This window comes from Saccopteryx bilineata, chromosome 5, assembly GCF_036850765.1.
Source record: "Saccopteryx bilineata isolate mSacBil1 chromosome 5, mSacBil1_pri_phased_curated, whole genome shotgun sequence".
Lineage (NCBI taxonomy): Eukaryota > Metazoa > Chordata > Mammalia > Chiroptera > Emballonuridae > Saccopteryx > Saccopteryx bilineata.
Window position 1 is genome coordinate 166919858 of NC_089494.1, and position 16155 is coordinate 166936012.

The following is a 16155-nucleotide window of genomic DNA, read 5'->3' on the forward strand; positions in this document are numbered from 1 at the left end:
CCACACTCGTTCACCTGGGTGTGAGCTGAGCACGCGGGAATGCAGGAGGCCCAGAGAGGTGGTGAGGAGGCCTGTGGAGCCACTTCAGAGGCAGAGTTGTGAGTCCATCTTGGCCTTAGGGTTTCTCAGTCAGAACTTTCCCCAAACCGCAAAAAGGAATCTCGATTTCTCCTGGTGCTGGAACAGGCTCAGAAACGAATACAGGATTTGTTCTTGTTGTTAACATGAAGAATGATGCCAGCTAACCTGGCCTATTGGAAGGTTGGAGAATTTAGGGCTGTGGAGCAGTAAGTAGCCTATGTTTTGGGCTAATATATTCCTTCTTAAATTAAAAAAAAAAAATTCTTGTGGCTGAAACTATAGGGGAAGAAAAGTAATTTTACCTCAACCCTTCTGAGTTCTTAACTGAGCCCCCTGTATTAAAAGACAGATGAACAAGAGAAAAACAAATGGAAGTTTATTAACACGTGTGCCTCCTGTGCACATGGGGATGCCCCAGGAAAGAGGACCAACTCCCTGTGGGGCTTAGAACTCAGGTTTAACTACCATCCTGCACAGGAGGGAGGGTATGGGCCCCTCAGAGGAGAGTCCGTGGGTAAAGATGTCTGGGTCCTCAGCAGAAGGGACGGGAAGTGTAATAGTCTGCAACAGCTTGTCTGGGTGTGGTGTCCAGGTCTCGGCTCCTCTCCTGTGCCAGTAGTTAATCCTTCTGGTCGGTGAAACTTCTGGGGGGGGGATTGACACCTGATTTTTTTGAAGGATCTGTGTTTAGGCACAGAGGGGAGTGCAGGGCAAACTTCTCTCTGTCTGCTGTTTTTCAAAGGCCTTTAGCTCAAAATTATGAATACACTGAAGTGGCACATTTTAGGATGATGTGTCTGGAACTCCTTTGGTCTTGTTTTGGGGTGGCAGGTCTTGAACCCCTACAGTCATATTTTGGTATGGTGTGTCCTGAGCGCTTACAGTCAGGTTTTGGGGCGGTGTGTCCTGCTGCACTCCAATGCCAGTTACCTTTAATCAGTACCTGCTCTGGATTTTCTGCCGGCGTTCACTGTTCTTTTCTCTGAGGTCCTCCTAAAGATGCTAGGCCTGCCTGGTTTTCCAGTTACATATCATCTCAGTGCTTTTTCTTGGTCCAGGATCAAGAGCTCAGGTTCTTCTTTCATTATTAAAATCATTCACCTAAGACATGTCTGCCTCAGAACTTCTGATCAGCATAAAGTTGGTAAAATTCTAAATAAATTAGTTCACTTTTTGTTAGCTTTTGTAGTTACATAGATGTAAATATAAAATTCCCATTAAACTTCCAAAATTTTGAAAGTCTCTTTCAGACTTTGTTGGAAATCACTGGTCTTTTTTTTTTGTTTGTTTTTTTAATGTGAGAGGTGGGGAGGCAGAGACTCCCCACTAGTGCCCAAACAGGATCCACCCGACAAGCCTCCTGGGGATAATGGCATTGTTCAGTAACTGAGCTTTTCTTAGCACCTGAGCCAAAGGCCAGGGAGCCATTTTCAGTGCCCAGGGCCAGGTTGCTCCAGTCGAACCATGGCTGTGGGAGGAGAGAGAGAGAGAGAGAGAGAGAGAGAGAGATATGAGGTGTGTGTGTGTGTGTGTGTGTGTGTGTGTGTGTGTGTAGAAGCAGATGGGTGCTTCTCCTGTGTGCCCTGACCAGGAATCAAACCTGGGACATCCACACTGAGCCAACTGATCAGGGCTAGAAATCAATGATCTTGTTCCACTATTTTGCTCTCCTTATTTCAAGGAGGAAATTGAAGAAAGATAAGTAACTGCTTTAGGGTCACAGAGCTCAGCTGCTGTCTCCTTCTCACAGACTCTTCCTGTTGCATCATTGATGAGAGCCTGAACTAACTGTTCACAGGCTAAGTGGACTGGCACTTTTCAATATTTTGTTCCAGTGTTGCCTCAATTAACTTAGAAGAATAATATTTACCAGAAACAGATTTGGGCCCTGTCTTCATGTTCCAGTGGAATTCTTTATTCCGAAATGCTTTCTATAGAAGGCACCCTTTGACAGTAATGAAGGATCACATAGTTTCAGAGCTGGAAACGATGTGACAGTGTTCTTCTCATACAGATAAGTATTTGACAAGACATTGCCTTCTGAAACAATGTGTACACATCTTATCAGAAACACACTTTCAGCTATTAGACTCAAGTTGAGGACAAGTGACCTTTCCTTAACCAGTGATGGAGAGTCCCGTGATGGTCTGGTGACAGGTTAACAGCAGTGCGCTGGCCTCATGCCCAGGGCAGACTTGTGCCAACCTCACGCCTTGGCACCTGCGTTGCCTCTGTTCTGCATGTGAATCTCGGGGTGTTTTTCATGAAAATTTCTACAACTCAGGGAGTCCTTGGACTACTTAATCTGAGGTACCCTTCCCAGATGCCACTCCCCTTAATTCCTCGCAGGTGTCAGTGTTGACCTCTTACTGTCCGTGTTCCATCTCTCCCCCCTTCCAGACCCTTCCTTGCCTCTCTGCTCTGCGAACATGGCCAGATTCATGGGGGTCTCTGAGGAATATTTACAAATACGTTAATAAATGACATGATTATTTTAACAAAAGTAGAAGTTATGTTGGTTTTCTAGAACTCTGTGTGAGCTCAGGCTTTGTTGTATTAAGCGGTCTTGTTTTTATTGGCTTATGATCATGGCTGATTATGAATTGAGTGTTTCTAAATGCAAGTGTTTGTCTTAGTGTGTTTTGTTTTTAGATTTTATTCATTTGAGAGAGAGAGAGACTCAGAAAGAGAGAGAGAGTGAGAAGGAGGGGAGGAGCAGGAAGCATCAACTCCCATATGTGCCTTGACCAGGCAAGCCCAGGGTTTTGAACCAGTGACCTCAGCATTCCAGGTTGATGCTTTATCCACTGCGCCACCACAGATCAGACTTTCTTAGAGTGTTTCTTATGTGTTGTGTTGTGTATATGTAATTTTGGAATAATGTAATTGATAGGAATATGGGGGGAAACTGTGTCATAGGAAAATCCTGTATTAGAGGCCCCCTGTAAAAAGTATCTAGAAGAAACACTCAAAACGTGTGGGGAAAACAGCTGTGTTAGGGTTGCTCGCTGGTTTACCGGCTGCAAGCCCTTTGCCTGATTGGCACGTGAATACGTGGCAGTGCCGCATGTGTGTGGCCTATGTAAGGCTATGGGTGTTTGCACTCTGGGTGTGCATGGCGGATTGATTGCCTGCCCACCACTGTGAGGCACCATTCTTGCTTCTGTGTGCTGAAGCAGAGGTTTCCCCTGCCTGTGTGCTTGGCCGCTGTTGGGAGACTATTAAACAGAATGGCCCAACACTTCCAGCTCTGCAGTTTCTTTACTGTCTGCCCGAATCCAGTGTGGACCTGCCTCGCTTTGGTCACCGGCATTACAACATGTTTTTGTGAAAAGCCAAAAGAACTTGTTGAAATTAAGTATAAATAAAAAGTTTGCATAAGGGTCATTTCAGAAAACTTTATTTACCCTAATTTTCTAAATAGTTGGAGAATGAGATTCTCTTGAACATCACCCTGAGGAATGTATTTGTTTCAGGAAATTAGCACTTTCCATTGATATCTGACAGTGACAATGGGTATAATTTACATGCAGACTTTTTGTATCTTCAGATCTTACTTTAAGTTGGAATATACCAACAGTCCCCATATTCAGGCTGGTCCAGGTCAGTACTTTACACTTGAGTGAGCATCTTCATAGTTTGGGGTGGAAACTGTCATGCTGGTTGGTCTGGCCCTGGTGGGTGGATGCAGACAGATGAATGACAGATCAGTGGTAATGGTGTCTTGCTTTGAACGAATGAGAAAGATTCCTTTGTCTGGTTTTTAGCTTTCAATGCAATTCCTATCTTCCCAAGTGCCTATGGACAGACTGCATTTGCCCGAAGATGTGGATCCGGTGTTTCCCCCGCTCCTACTGTCATGTGGCTTCATGGCCCCTCGCGGTCCTGATCTAGAGCCTCTAGAGCCAGCTGCTCTCACCCTCCACCGCTTGCCCTGGCAGTGCGGCCCTTGGTAGAGGGGTCTGAAGTCTCCTTTGGCAAAAACTGGAGTTTCTTCTAAGAGGCTTGCTGCAGTTTAGGTCCTTGAAATTAAAGACATCTTTGAAATAGTAAAAAACCCCAAACTTATGCATATCAGTACAGCATTTAGTTTGGTAGTTTATGGTCATGCAATTGTACCTTCTTTTTTTGTATTTGTGGATAATCAGAGAGTTTCAAATTTGGAGTTGATTACCTAAAATTTCGAGAAGCATAACTGGTTAAATCACTTAAGCCGATGGCCCAGGTCTTCTCTTTGCAAGTGAAGGGTGCGCCAAGGGCACAGGCTTCTGGGAACCTCTCCGGACCTGTTGTTTTAGGGATCAATAGGGAAAGGAATTTCTACTGTTAGGTAAGCACAGTGCCTGCCGCGGCAGCTGGCTCTGAGTTCTCAAATGCAGCCTTGGTTTTATTACATTTAATATTTTGGTAACTGTGTTTTGCAACAAAATGCGTGATCTTTACAAAACTATGTGAGGAAACCACCCTAATCTGAAAACATTCAGCACTTTACCTTTTCTCTCTGAGCATTTTTATTACTTAAACTCTGTCATGTATCAACACAGTGATACAGCTGTGCTGTGATACCACCTGTCCTTTGTCATAGTGGAGCAAGGACATCAGTGTCACTGGGGAGTGTCCCACTATACCCCACACCTAAGACTTTCCCAGTCTCTGTCTTCTCTGTCTTTGTGCATCTTTCTCTGTTTCTCTCTGACTCCCACCCTGTGTATTTGTCTCTCCAACCCGTCTCTGTCTCTCCCTCGTCATCCCTCACACTATCACAGAGGCCCGACTTGGGCACTATCTGGCTGGCCTTTTTTAACATTCGCCTGGGAAACGTGAAACAGGAAACTGAAGGAAAGAGCCTGGTTACTACAGAAATGTGGAGATATGACGTAAAATGTGAGCTACTCTTGCATCTTGTTTTGTATTTTAATCTAAATACAAAAGGCAAGTGTCAAATCAGAATCACTCTTAATTCCTCCCGTTGTCTGGTGTTTGATGCCTCCTGCTGGAGCTCCTGTGGTCTCAAGATGTTGGCCTGAACCCACTGGGAATTTTGGCAACTTTTCTACCAAACTTGAGAAGTACTGTGGGATGAACAAAGGATCCGTTTAATTGCAAGCTGTGTGATAAAAATGCCAAAATCATGTTAGAAAACAATTTTTTAAATGTATCCATAGGCAAGGCTTTCTTTAATGAATTTTTGCCACCATTCTCTGCTGGGTGAGCAGCCAGGGTCCCAAAAGGCAGATGTGAGGGTGTAGGGGCCTGACCCCATCCTCATAGAAGAGCTCACGAATATACCTGTTAACATTTGGGGAATTCATACACACACCTATGTGTGTACTCCTGTAATGGATCGTATTCTGCAGAGTATGATCATTTCCTCATTTTAAAAAAAGTCTGTGAGAAGGACTCTGGCAACCTTTGCGGTGCTGATTAGGAGTAGTGTTGCTGGTTTGTAGAGAGCTGAGGGGAGGGCAGGAGCAGGCCGCAGAGGCCTGGCAGCCGTGTGTAATTTTCTACTGCTGCTGACAAATTATCCTGGACTTATTGGCCTAAATCAGTGAATATTTATCATTGTACAGTTTCTATGGTTGCAGGTTCAGAGAGCTTTGCTGAATGGTTCTGGCTACGGTTCTCTCCTAGATGTCAAGATACCGTGAGGCTACACTTACCCCAAGGCTTGCCTGGGCTAGAGGACTTGTGTCGGGGATGGTGTGTCCAGGATGCGCCTGCCCTGCCCGAGCCCTCATGAGGCTGTTGCTGGAGGCCTCAGTTCCTCGCCCCCTACGGTGGGCCCTGTGGGGGCAGCCGGGGGAGTGGGACCTGTGAGAACTTCTAGGAGGAGGGCTGGGGGAGGGCATGAAAGCAGCTGTGAAGAGCCAGTGCAATTACTGTGCCAGTGGTTCTCAAACTTTTTGAAGTAGGGGCACATTTAAAGTCCTACAAATAATTGTAGGTGTACTATAAACGAATTTCTGAGAAATATGTTATAATAATTAATTCAAATATGAAAAAATATAAATTTCAAGCGTGCTTTTTTTTTTTTTAAAGGTTTTTTTTTTTTAATTTTTATTTATTTATTTATTCATTTTAGAGAGGAGAGAGAGAGGGAAAGAGAGAGACAGAGAGGAGAGAGAGACGGGGGGAGGAGCTGGAAGCATCAACTCCCATATGTGCCTTGACCAGGCAAGCCCAGGGTTTTGAACCGGCGACCTCAGCATTTCCAGGTCGATGCTTTATCCACTGCGCCACCACAGGTCAGGCTCAAGCGTGCTTTTATGGTAATTAAAGGAAATAAATACGACAAAATTAAATTAATTCTGACATTAAAAACATTTTTATGTTACATTTTTTGGGTTATGCTTTTTAGAATTCGTAATAAAGAAGGGTTAAAAAATAAAAAACCCCACAAAATGTTATCTTTTTATATATATAGATACATTCTCAGTAAGATTTAGTAAACTCGGCAGGTCCCGGTGTGAATGTATTAAGTTTTTTCGTTCTTGTGTTTATGAGAAACATGAGCCTGATGTTTCCTAGTGATTTCTTCAATGTTTGGGCATATATTTGAAAGGCAAACTCTTATTTCCTCGGCAATACATTGAAGAATTCCTCTCTTTTTACTTTTAATTGTGTTAAGTGCAGAAAACCCCCACCATACATATCATCCTAACTTTACACCAAACAAAGGATAGAAGAAACTTGCCTCCAGTCTTTCCGGGGAACATGGGGGCAGTGTAAACAATCCAGCACCACAGCGTAACAGCCTTTTGCAACCTAATCAGGCAGGTGAGGTGGGGGGTTGGGCAGACTGTCAATTCCCCACACCTCTGTCCCCCAAAAATCTAAACTCCAAAAACCCTGTTGGTTTTTGGTCCCCGACAGGCACATATTTCTCTGGAATACCATAGGGTGCACCTGGAAATCTTCTAGGGCACACCAGTGTACCCTGGTGCACACTTTGAGAACCACTGACTTACGCCTTCTGTTTATGTTTACTTCTTTAATTATTTTGCATATCTGATAGAAATGATTGGATATTCAAAATAAATGTAATAGTGAAGATAAGAATGAGAATGTGGACCGGGTGCACAAAAGGATGAAAGGTTGGTTTTTGGAAGGGCAGTTAAAAGTGCAGAATGGGTCTGTTAGAAGTGGGCATGTGGCAAGGATGTTGTGCCCCCTGCACTGAAATGCACTGTCCTGAAGCTCAGCTGTGGGGTGCTGGGCTACCCAGGGTGTGCATCCCCCGTGGTGTGGGGACAGTCCTGCTCTGTATATGGTCCTCATGCATACTGACTTTCAGGACCTGGTTGAATGGAGCTCGGTGGCTTAGGTAAATCAACTTTTCTTTTTGGCCTGTTTTTGCCCAGGGCCTCCTGAGCTCCCAGTGCATCAGATCCCTTTAGTTTGGCCCCCTGCAGACTTATTCAGGGTAGGCCAGCCCTAAGCAGTAATTTAGTTGTTAACTGGCTTTAGGAACAGAATGTTCCATAATCTTACTGAAAAACATGAGGATAGGAAGTTTGGGATGCCCAACTGGGAAAAATGCTTTACAATGAGCTTACAGGGGAAGGAATAGGATGGAAGTAGTGAAAATTAAAGAGAACATTGAGTTTAAGGATAATTGTGCTCAAGTTAGACTATGAATGTGGTCTCAGGAGAACATGGGAGATAAAAGGACTAAAGATAGAGGGAAAGGAGAGAGTGTGGACTCACCGCCCTCAGCTGGATTCCCACAGAAGCTTCCAGAAGGCAGCTCCCTGAGAGGCATTCAGGGCTGGTCCCCGGCTGGTGGCATTCACAGCACTCACGTTAGATCACGGTGTGGGGAACAGTCCCGCTCTGCACGTGCTCCTTATCTGTATTTATTTCTGGCTTGCGTTTCGATGCCTCTCCTCTGCTGGAACCTACAGATGCTGGGTCCCCTCACCCACACAGCCGGGCCCTGCTTCTGCTGCAGCACTGTGCACACAGCCAAGTTTTTGGATTTTCTTTCTTCTTTTTTTTTTTTTGGACTAGGGAGATTTAGGTGGGGGATGCCAAGCAAAAGGTTGTACTGTACTTTTGCAGATTTAACATTGAGAGGCCAAGAGCTTTGTTGTTTTGCCTTTGAATCCTAATGCATCATAGAGCCCTCCCACGTACAATGTGGAAGGTGGTGAGTGAGTGAGTGTTGAGTCAGTGAATCAATGAATGAATGAAAGGCTCCATCAGGATTGATCCCTTTCTAATGAAGCAAGGTTATAGTATTTTCTCAGGGTATCTGTTAGTAAATTTATTTGGTGTCCACTTTGCATAGCACGGCCCCTTCTGCGAATGCAAAGAAATAGAATTCTTTTCCTTGGAGAGCGTTCTCTAGACCCAGGAGGGAGTGTTGTGTCATGACCCAGTGGAAGCAGGGTGCCAGACAGTGCACTGCAGGTGTAATGTCATTAGGAACTGTCTGGGCCAGGCTATGAGACTCATCCAGGCTGTGTTGGAAGAGTAACACTGACTTGGGTCCAGGACCCATTAAATGAGAATCTTGGAATCTTGGGATCTTGGGAGGTACAGCCTGGAAATATGCATTTAAGACAAAAGAGGGAAACAAGCAAACCCTCTAAGGCAGTCGTGGTCTGCCAGCTGGGAGCCACAGAGGCAAAGGTGATGTGAATACCTGCATGGACAGGCGCTGAGGTGCCAGAAAGGACACGGGATGTGAGAATGAGCTGCACTGAGGGGAGTGAGATTCTAATTCATATTAATTACTTGGGGCCATATGGATTCAACGTTATGGTTTGTTTTAGTAGAAATGTCAGCTTATTTTGGGGGACATCAGAGGGGTTTCTGATTGTCTTAAGCCAGGGGTCCCCAAACTACGGCCCACGGGCCGCATGCAGCCCCCTGAGGCCATTTATCCGGCCCCCACTGCACTTCCGGAAGGGGCACCTCTTTCATTGGTGGTCAGTGAGAGGAGCATAGTTCCCATTGAAATACTGGTCAGTTTGTTGATTTAAATTTACTTGTTCTTTATTTTAAATATTGTATTTGTTCCCGTTTTGTTTTTTTACTTTAAAATAAGATATGTGCAGTGTACGTAGGGATTTGTTCATAGTTTTTTTTATAGTCCGGCCCTCCAACGGTCTGAGGGACAGTGAACTGGCCCCCTGTGTAAAAAGTTTGGGGACCCCTGGTCTAAGCTGAGTCCATAGATGGCACAGATGGGCCTGAGGCAGGCATCAGAATGCTCGGGGACAGCTCCTGCTTTCATATGCACCGTCCTCCTGATTTCCCATTTTATTTTCATTATTAAAGAATCTTGGTCATGCTGACAGTATTAGGGAGAATATACATCACACAGAGTTAACAAACTTGATTAGGTGAGAGAATTCAACATGCAGCTGCTCTCAGGAGAGGGGACCATTGTTGCTCTGGGTTCTCACTAGGAGAGGACTCGAGAGGGGACAGGAAGGAGACCTGTGCCCTGGTCTCCAGGACCTGGCTGAGGGCATGGATGGAGCTGGGAGTTAAGGTTCTTCCAGCCTCAGGAACATGAGGAGGGAGAGGGTGTCTGAGCAGCTTTGGCCCCTGGCTCCTGCGCAGAGCTGGCGATGTGCGCTGAGTCCTCCTTCCGTGCCTTTCTTGCTTGGGGACAAGCACTGGGTTCTTGTTCAGGCTTCACCCTCAGATCGCTGGTGGAGCTTCCTTAGCTGGAAGTAGGTTCTCAGACCGTAAGCCTCTGAGTTTGTAAAACTGAAGTGAAACCACAGATGTGACACCGTAAGTGTGGTGCTGGAAGGTGGCTTTACACTGCCTAGGGGGGCACCGCTGACCCTGCCCCCTGATGCCCGTGCCCTGTCCACTTTGCCCCATACCTTCCTGTCTGCGGCTGTGGAGCTGTACTGTTCCTGCTCCCTGAAGCAAAGACCCCTTCTTGGTGAGATGATGTCCCCCTCCGACCCTCCCTGCTCTACTTCCTGGCTGCCTGCTTCTCATTGGTACTTTGGGTGACCCTACAGAAGGAGTAAATTCCATACTCCTCCAGAGCAAGGTTTTCTAGAGGTAGCCGAGCGGGTCACCTCCTCCCATCCTGCTCCCAGACACTGAGGAATGTGAGACATGGGCAAACATGGGCGACTGAGCTGGGATCAGCTTTGCGGGAACTTCACCTTGGCAATGTGCTGTCTGAGCTGCACACTCCTGACCCAGGAGCAAAGGGGGCAGTGAGGAGGGAAGTGGCTGTTTTCAGTCCAGTGTTCCAAGTGGAATTTGACCTTTGCTGTCTGCTCTGGTCCTCAAGCGCATGCAGGAAATATCTGGCAGTCATGAAGGCATGCAGGAACCCCGTCAGGCATGTAATTAAATCAGACCCATGGCTTTCACATTTTCCTCCTGCAGAGTGCCCTGTTTTGTCTCCCTGCACCTGTCTCACTGTCCTGGGGGCAACTTGAGGAGCCCAGGGAAGGACTGAGAAGCCACCACACCGTGAAAGGCATGGTGTCCCCCGCCAAGACTCCAGGGAGGGCTGCTGCCTTTTGTCAGCCTGGGTGCTGGGAGGTGCATTTCTGGGGTTCTTCTGGCATCTATAAGTTGTGTGTGTGCCTGTGTTTTCCTGTCAGGTCCCACAGAAAGTACTTGTTCCCTTGGGGAAGATGGGATACACCTTCCTCATGGAAGGAATGAGCCAGAATTGAGAGAGAAAAGAAAGCAACTGAAATAATAGCAAACTTCCTTGAGACAATTATCAAGGAATTTTCTCAACTGTTGCTGGCCTGGGGTGATTTACAAGGCTGACACTGTGTAGAATCTTAGAATATGCATAATTCTAAAAAATGATTTAATGACAACATTTCTGCAGTGGAAGCTCTCTGAAGTGGTATAAATGCTGTCATACGACTTGATACTATTGCAGTGATGGGCAGTCTTTTGAGCTTATTGTGTCAAAATTCACCAAAAAACTGAGTATAACTCGGGTGGTGTGTCACTTTGAGAAAAAAACCATAATTTCACAATATTTATAGTAAATAACAAAAATGTATAATTGTAATATATAACTGTATTTAATAAACCAAAAACTAATTATTTAACTTATGTGCTTAGTGACTTCTTTGTTCATCTGTCAGTCGGTTTCTTTTGTTGGTCTTGATATTATTTAACTTGTGTAGGGTGCGGAGAACTAAGATAAGTGAGGGGCAGGGGAATTCTTTAACTAACCTGCCTATTAGTGACTTTTTTGTTGCTGAATTTCATTGGCTAAATCTTCAATTGAAGGTTGGTATTTTGTACACTTCAAGCCCAAGCAAGTGCTACTAACTTCATCTGTCAATCTGTTTCTTTTGTTGGTTTTGATATTACTTAACGCTGAGAATAAGGTCTCACAAAAGTACGTAGAGGGAAAAATTGTGAGTAAAGCCATTGCTATATTTTTCAGGGTGCTAAAGTGTCTGGTAATCGGTTCCAGGCACTCCAAATTTCCTGTTCGTAGTGGCACTTCTCTTGATTCTCCAAGCGGCACTTTTCCAGATTCTCAAGCTTTGACCTCAAGTCGACAAACACCTGAGCCCAGATGCTGTCTTGAAATTCTGCAAGTTGCATCTGATGTAAATTTAGATGGCTGCCACTATTTCTAATGGCGGGAAACAGCACCCATAGCACAGGCCCTCGCCTCTCCCAGCTCCCCCTCACTTATCTCAGTAATGATGGTCAATTAGAAATCCACGACACCCCAGAACAGTAGATTGGATGATGGTTGCTGTGGTTATGTGGTTGCTGGTAATGGCAATCACAGGGCCCCCAGAGATGCGTCCCCCAGGGCATTCTGTTGCTCCCTGCTCCGCTGGCCGGAAGTGAGGTCAAAGATCCCCTAACGGCCTAACCGAAAGTCCCAGAACTAGATGCTCTGTGCCGGAGTTCTGTTGTTTTGGCCTACAGACCTTCAGCACAGAGTGTCTACACTACAGCAAATGTTTTATCCTCAGCTACTGCACCTGGCCGTGCAGGAGCTGAGGATGAAACATCCTTCTCGACATGCGGCCCCATACTTCTCTGGTATGTGGCCGCATGCAGCCGTGTGTCATTGAAAATGGCTACGCATGTCAGTGCTGACACACGTGTCATAGGTTCGCCATCACGGTACTATTGTGTACTCCCTCCCTGTGGGCTGGGAGCTGGACCTGCACAAGCCAGTGTCCTGGCTCCATGTGGGTCTCCCTTAGGGCAGCCAAGGGCACTTGGGATCCCTGTGGGTGAGGCCATCTGAGGTCCAAGGCTGTGTCCACAGGGTGACTACCTCCAGGACCCTAGGTGTTGCCGTCTTGGCTTCCCCGTGATATAGAATGTTAGAAGGTCCATGGTGCTCCTTCCCTGTCTTGTAGGATGTGTGTCTCAGAGTTCTCCCTCACATACCACCTCAAACTGCTCCCTGGACAGTCTCTGCTTTTCCTTCTGAAACAGCCAGGACACGTTTGCCCTTCCCCAGTAGCACATCAAGTATTGGGGACAGCTGTCACATCTCTGTAGACTAACCTTTTCCACATAAATGAGACATTCTTCAGCCATTTAGTACATGACACAGTCCCACACTTTGCAGTCTTAGTCTCTCGTTAGGCAAAGTTTCTGCAAGACACGCTCACTGAAAATTAAGCTATAAGATATCTCATGTTCAAAATCCATTTTCTTTTTTGTTAGAAGGCCATTTGATCTCCCTGAGTGGAGAGCAGCAAAGAGCATGGACTTCTGAGCCAACCGTCTGGATGTGAACCTCAGCTCTGCACCTGCACACTGAGCCTCAGTGTCCTCATCCATTCCATGGGTTACTTAATGGTGTCTACCTTACAGGGCTGCTATGAGGATACAATGACTTGCTAAGGGAGGCCTGGCAAAAATTGAGTTTCAGTAAAATCTATGTGCTGGCCATGTTAAACCCATCATTTCCAAAGCCAGAGCCTTCATGTTCATCACTGTTAAGCACAGAATAAAGTTTCTTCTTATTGATCTTTCACTGTAAATATTTTCCATTTGATGGTATAACTATGGGAGATCCTTTCCCTGCCGGGCTGTAGCCCAGAGAGCAGAAATCACCAGACTCACAGGAGCATAGGGACAGAGCTCACAGAAGCATAAGGAGAAACCATAATAGGACAAGACAGAATCCTAAAGAAGAAAAGCCAGGTCCATTGTTGGAGAATATGGAGCTTTTTTAAAGAGCTGGATATGGTCAAATAAGCCCAGTTCCTTAACATTTACTTAGTATACCTTAAGTTTTGCCCATAGCTCTTTCTCGACAATGTTGTGAATGAGAATTCAGAGGATCGAGAATTTTGAAAAATCGGCAAAACTTTGTGGCCATCAAACAGTAGAAGGGACCGACTGCTGGAAACTACAACTGTATTATCCTCGAGGCTGGGGAACAGTATAGAGGCTCAGACAGTCTATTTGTGTTCACTGATTAGCACACAAGATAGTGTATTGTAGAGTACCTACTATTAGAAAAAGATAATCAGGCCAGATCAATTTATTTTTCTTCAGTGATCAAGTGTCCAAGTTTCTGTACAAAGAGAAAAAAGTCCGTCCAAAGTTTAGGAAGCCATTTTGATGGTGTCCAACATGACATGCTCACCAGGAAGGTGGGTCTTGTGCTTTTGTCCCCTCCTCTAGGGCGATGGAGAGGTGAGAGATGGGTCTACAGAGTTGGCATCTGTGGGATGGTGGGTGCCACTCAAACCTTGTGAGTCCAGATACCTGTCTTGCTTTCTAAAAGTGCATTTTTAGATGATATTCTTCTTACAGACTCCACAGTTGTGAATTTGCTTTATACTCTATTCAGGGGCGGGATTAATTCTTTGTTAATGAAACCCTAATGAATCAAATCTGTCATTTGTTGTTTAAATACCAATGACCTGGCCCCGGCCAGTTGGCTCAGTGGTACAGTGTCGGCCCGGCATGTGAATGTTCCTGGGCTTGATTCCCAGTCAGGGCACACAGGAGAAGTGACCATCTACTCCACCCCTCCCCTTTACTCTGTCTCTCTCCTCCCCTCCCACAGCCATTGTTTAAGTGCATCAGCCCGGGGTGCTGAGGATAACTCTGTGGAGCCTCCACCTAAGACACTAAAAATAGCTCAGTTGAGAGCATGGCCCCAGATGGGCAAAGCATTGGCCCCAGACGGTGGTTGCCAGGTGGATCCCAGTCGGGGCGCATGTGGAAGTCTGTCTCTCTATCTCCTTTCCTCTCAACTTGGAAAAGAAGAAAAATAAATAAACAAACAAATAAATAAATACCAGTGACATACTCATAGGTCCTTATCACCATGTGCCCTCAGTGTCACAATACCCAGCTGTGACCATGTTCATCTCCATGAGTCATCTAAGTTCAGCTTGGTGCAGAGTAAGAGCCATTGGCTGCTTCTGTCACTCAGTCTTGTTGGCAAAACCAGGTGTAACTGTTACTCAAATACAGCTCATAAGCAACATTAAATATAAAAGATAACAGAGGCCTGACCAGGCAGTAGCACAGTGGATGTAGCATCGGACTGGGATGTGGAGGACCCAGGTTCAAAACCCCTAGGGCAGTGGTTTGAGCCTGGGCTCATCTGGTTTGAGCAGGGCTTGCCACCTTGAGCCCAGGGCTGCTGGTGTGAGCAAGGGGTCCCTCGGTCTGCTGTAGCCCCCTGGTCAGGGCACATATGAGAAGCAATCAATGAACAATGAAGGTGCCGCAACAAAGAGTTGATGCTTCTCATCTCTCTCCCTTCCTGTCTGTCTCTCTCTCTGACTCTCACCAAAACAAAACAAAACAAAAGAAAACAAAAAACCCAAAAAAAACAGGATTCAATGACCTTCAGCCCTGGGCTTGAAGAAAGGTAAAACCATATCTAAGGAGAAGGAGGGCATAGGAGTTTACATAAAAATGTGCCCAATGAGCAAAGGCTCAGCATTCCTGTGCCCCATTGGCTGATCCCGCAGGATTGAGGAGAGCCATTGGCCATCACATGCCATCATATGAGTATGTTCACCGCACGCTGTGTTCCAGGCTATTCTCTCCTTACACAGTGGGCTGAAGACTCAGTGTGAGTGACTTGTTCAGAGCACTCAGGCCAGTTTCACATGCAGGTGCTCTACTTAACTTGAGTACAGACTGATTTGTGTGGAGCTCAAGGCCCCACTTCAGATAACCAGGACTCAGCAGGTCTGAAGCAGACCCCCAGGGTCTGCAGCCTAACAAGCATCTAGGTGGATCCACACAGACTACTCAGGAGAAACATGATCTTTCAAGTCACCTGAGTCTCCTACATCTGTCTCCTCCACCTTCTCTGTCTTCTTGCTCTTGTCACTGCTTCTGGGCGGGCCCAGCACTGTCTGGTAACATCATTTCTCAAGTACTAGGCTTGTCCAGATCACCTCTGCAGCTATACAGTCACTTCGAGACTGCCTGGTGACTGAGAATTTCTCTGTCCTAAGGACCCAAACATTTCGTTGTTCTTATCTGCTTTTCACTCACAACCCTGCTGGGCAGTTGTGTCCTGGTTTTAAAGACTTATGTGGTTTGTCTGGTTGTCCAATTAGGAAGGAGGAAGCCATTACCTCCAGCAAGTCCTCCTGACCCCCTACCTACCCACTTTGCCAGCTGACCCAGCATCGTGATGCTGCTTGTGCTTCAGGACGCTCTCAAGTCACCTGTGTGTTCCCTTGACTGTCACCCACCATGCCCAGGAGTTACCAAGGACAGATTTCCTCTTGGTTCCTGCTTTGTGCCTTCTGGAGGGGCAGGTCCTTCAGTGAAAGACCCTTTACCCACCACCAGTCAACATGATGATCTCTCCCCAAAGGCGTGTCTCTATGGTGGAGAGGATAGGGTCAGACCTGGCACCGGAACCCTGGTTCTAGTAGGGGAGTGGAAAGGAGACGGACACACAGGACTTCCTCCTTCCCTGTTTCTCAGGAATTCTGGGGAAACGGCAATGGAAACGCATGCCCCTGTTCCCGAGCCATTCACAGGAAGCATTTAAATTATTTTATGATAACTTATAGTGTCTCCTAACACTGATGTATTTTATAGAAATATCATGTAGAATGTGGTCATCCAATATCTGGTCCAACCAAA

General features: G+C 46.1%; 1 protein-coding gene across 4 annotated transcripts in view; it reads left to right on the plus strand.

The window, feature by feature from the left end:
- DIP2C (disco interacting protein 2 homolog C) overlaps positions 1-16155 on the plus strand; it is a 463773-nt gene that overhangs the window by 153138 nt on the left and 294480 nt on the right. The gene's annotated exons all lie outside the window — the stretch shown is intronic.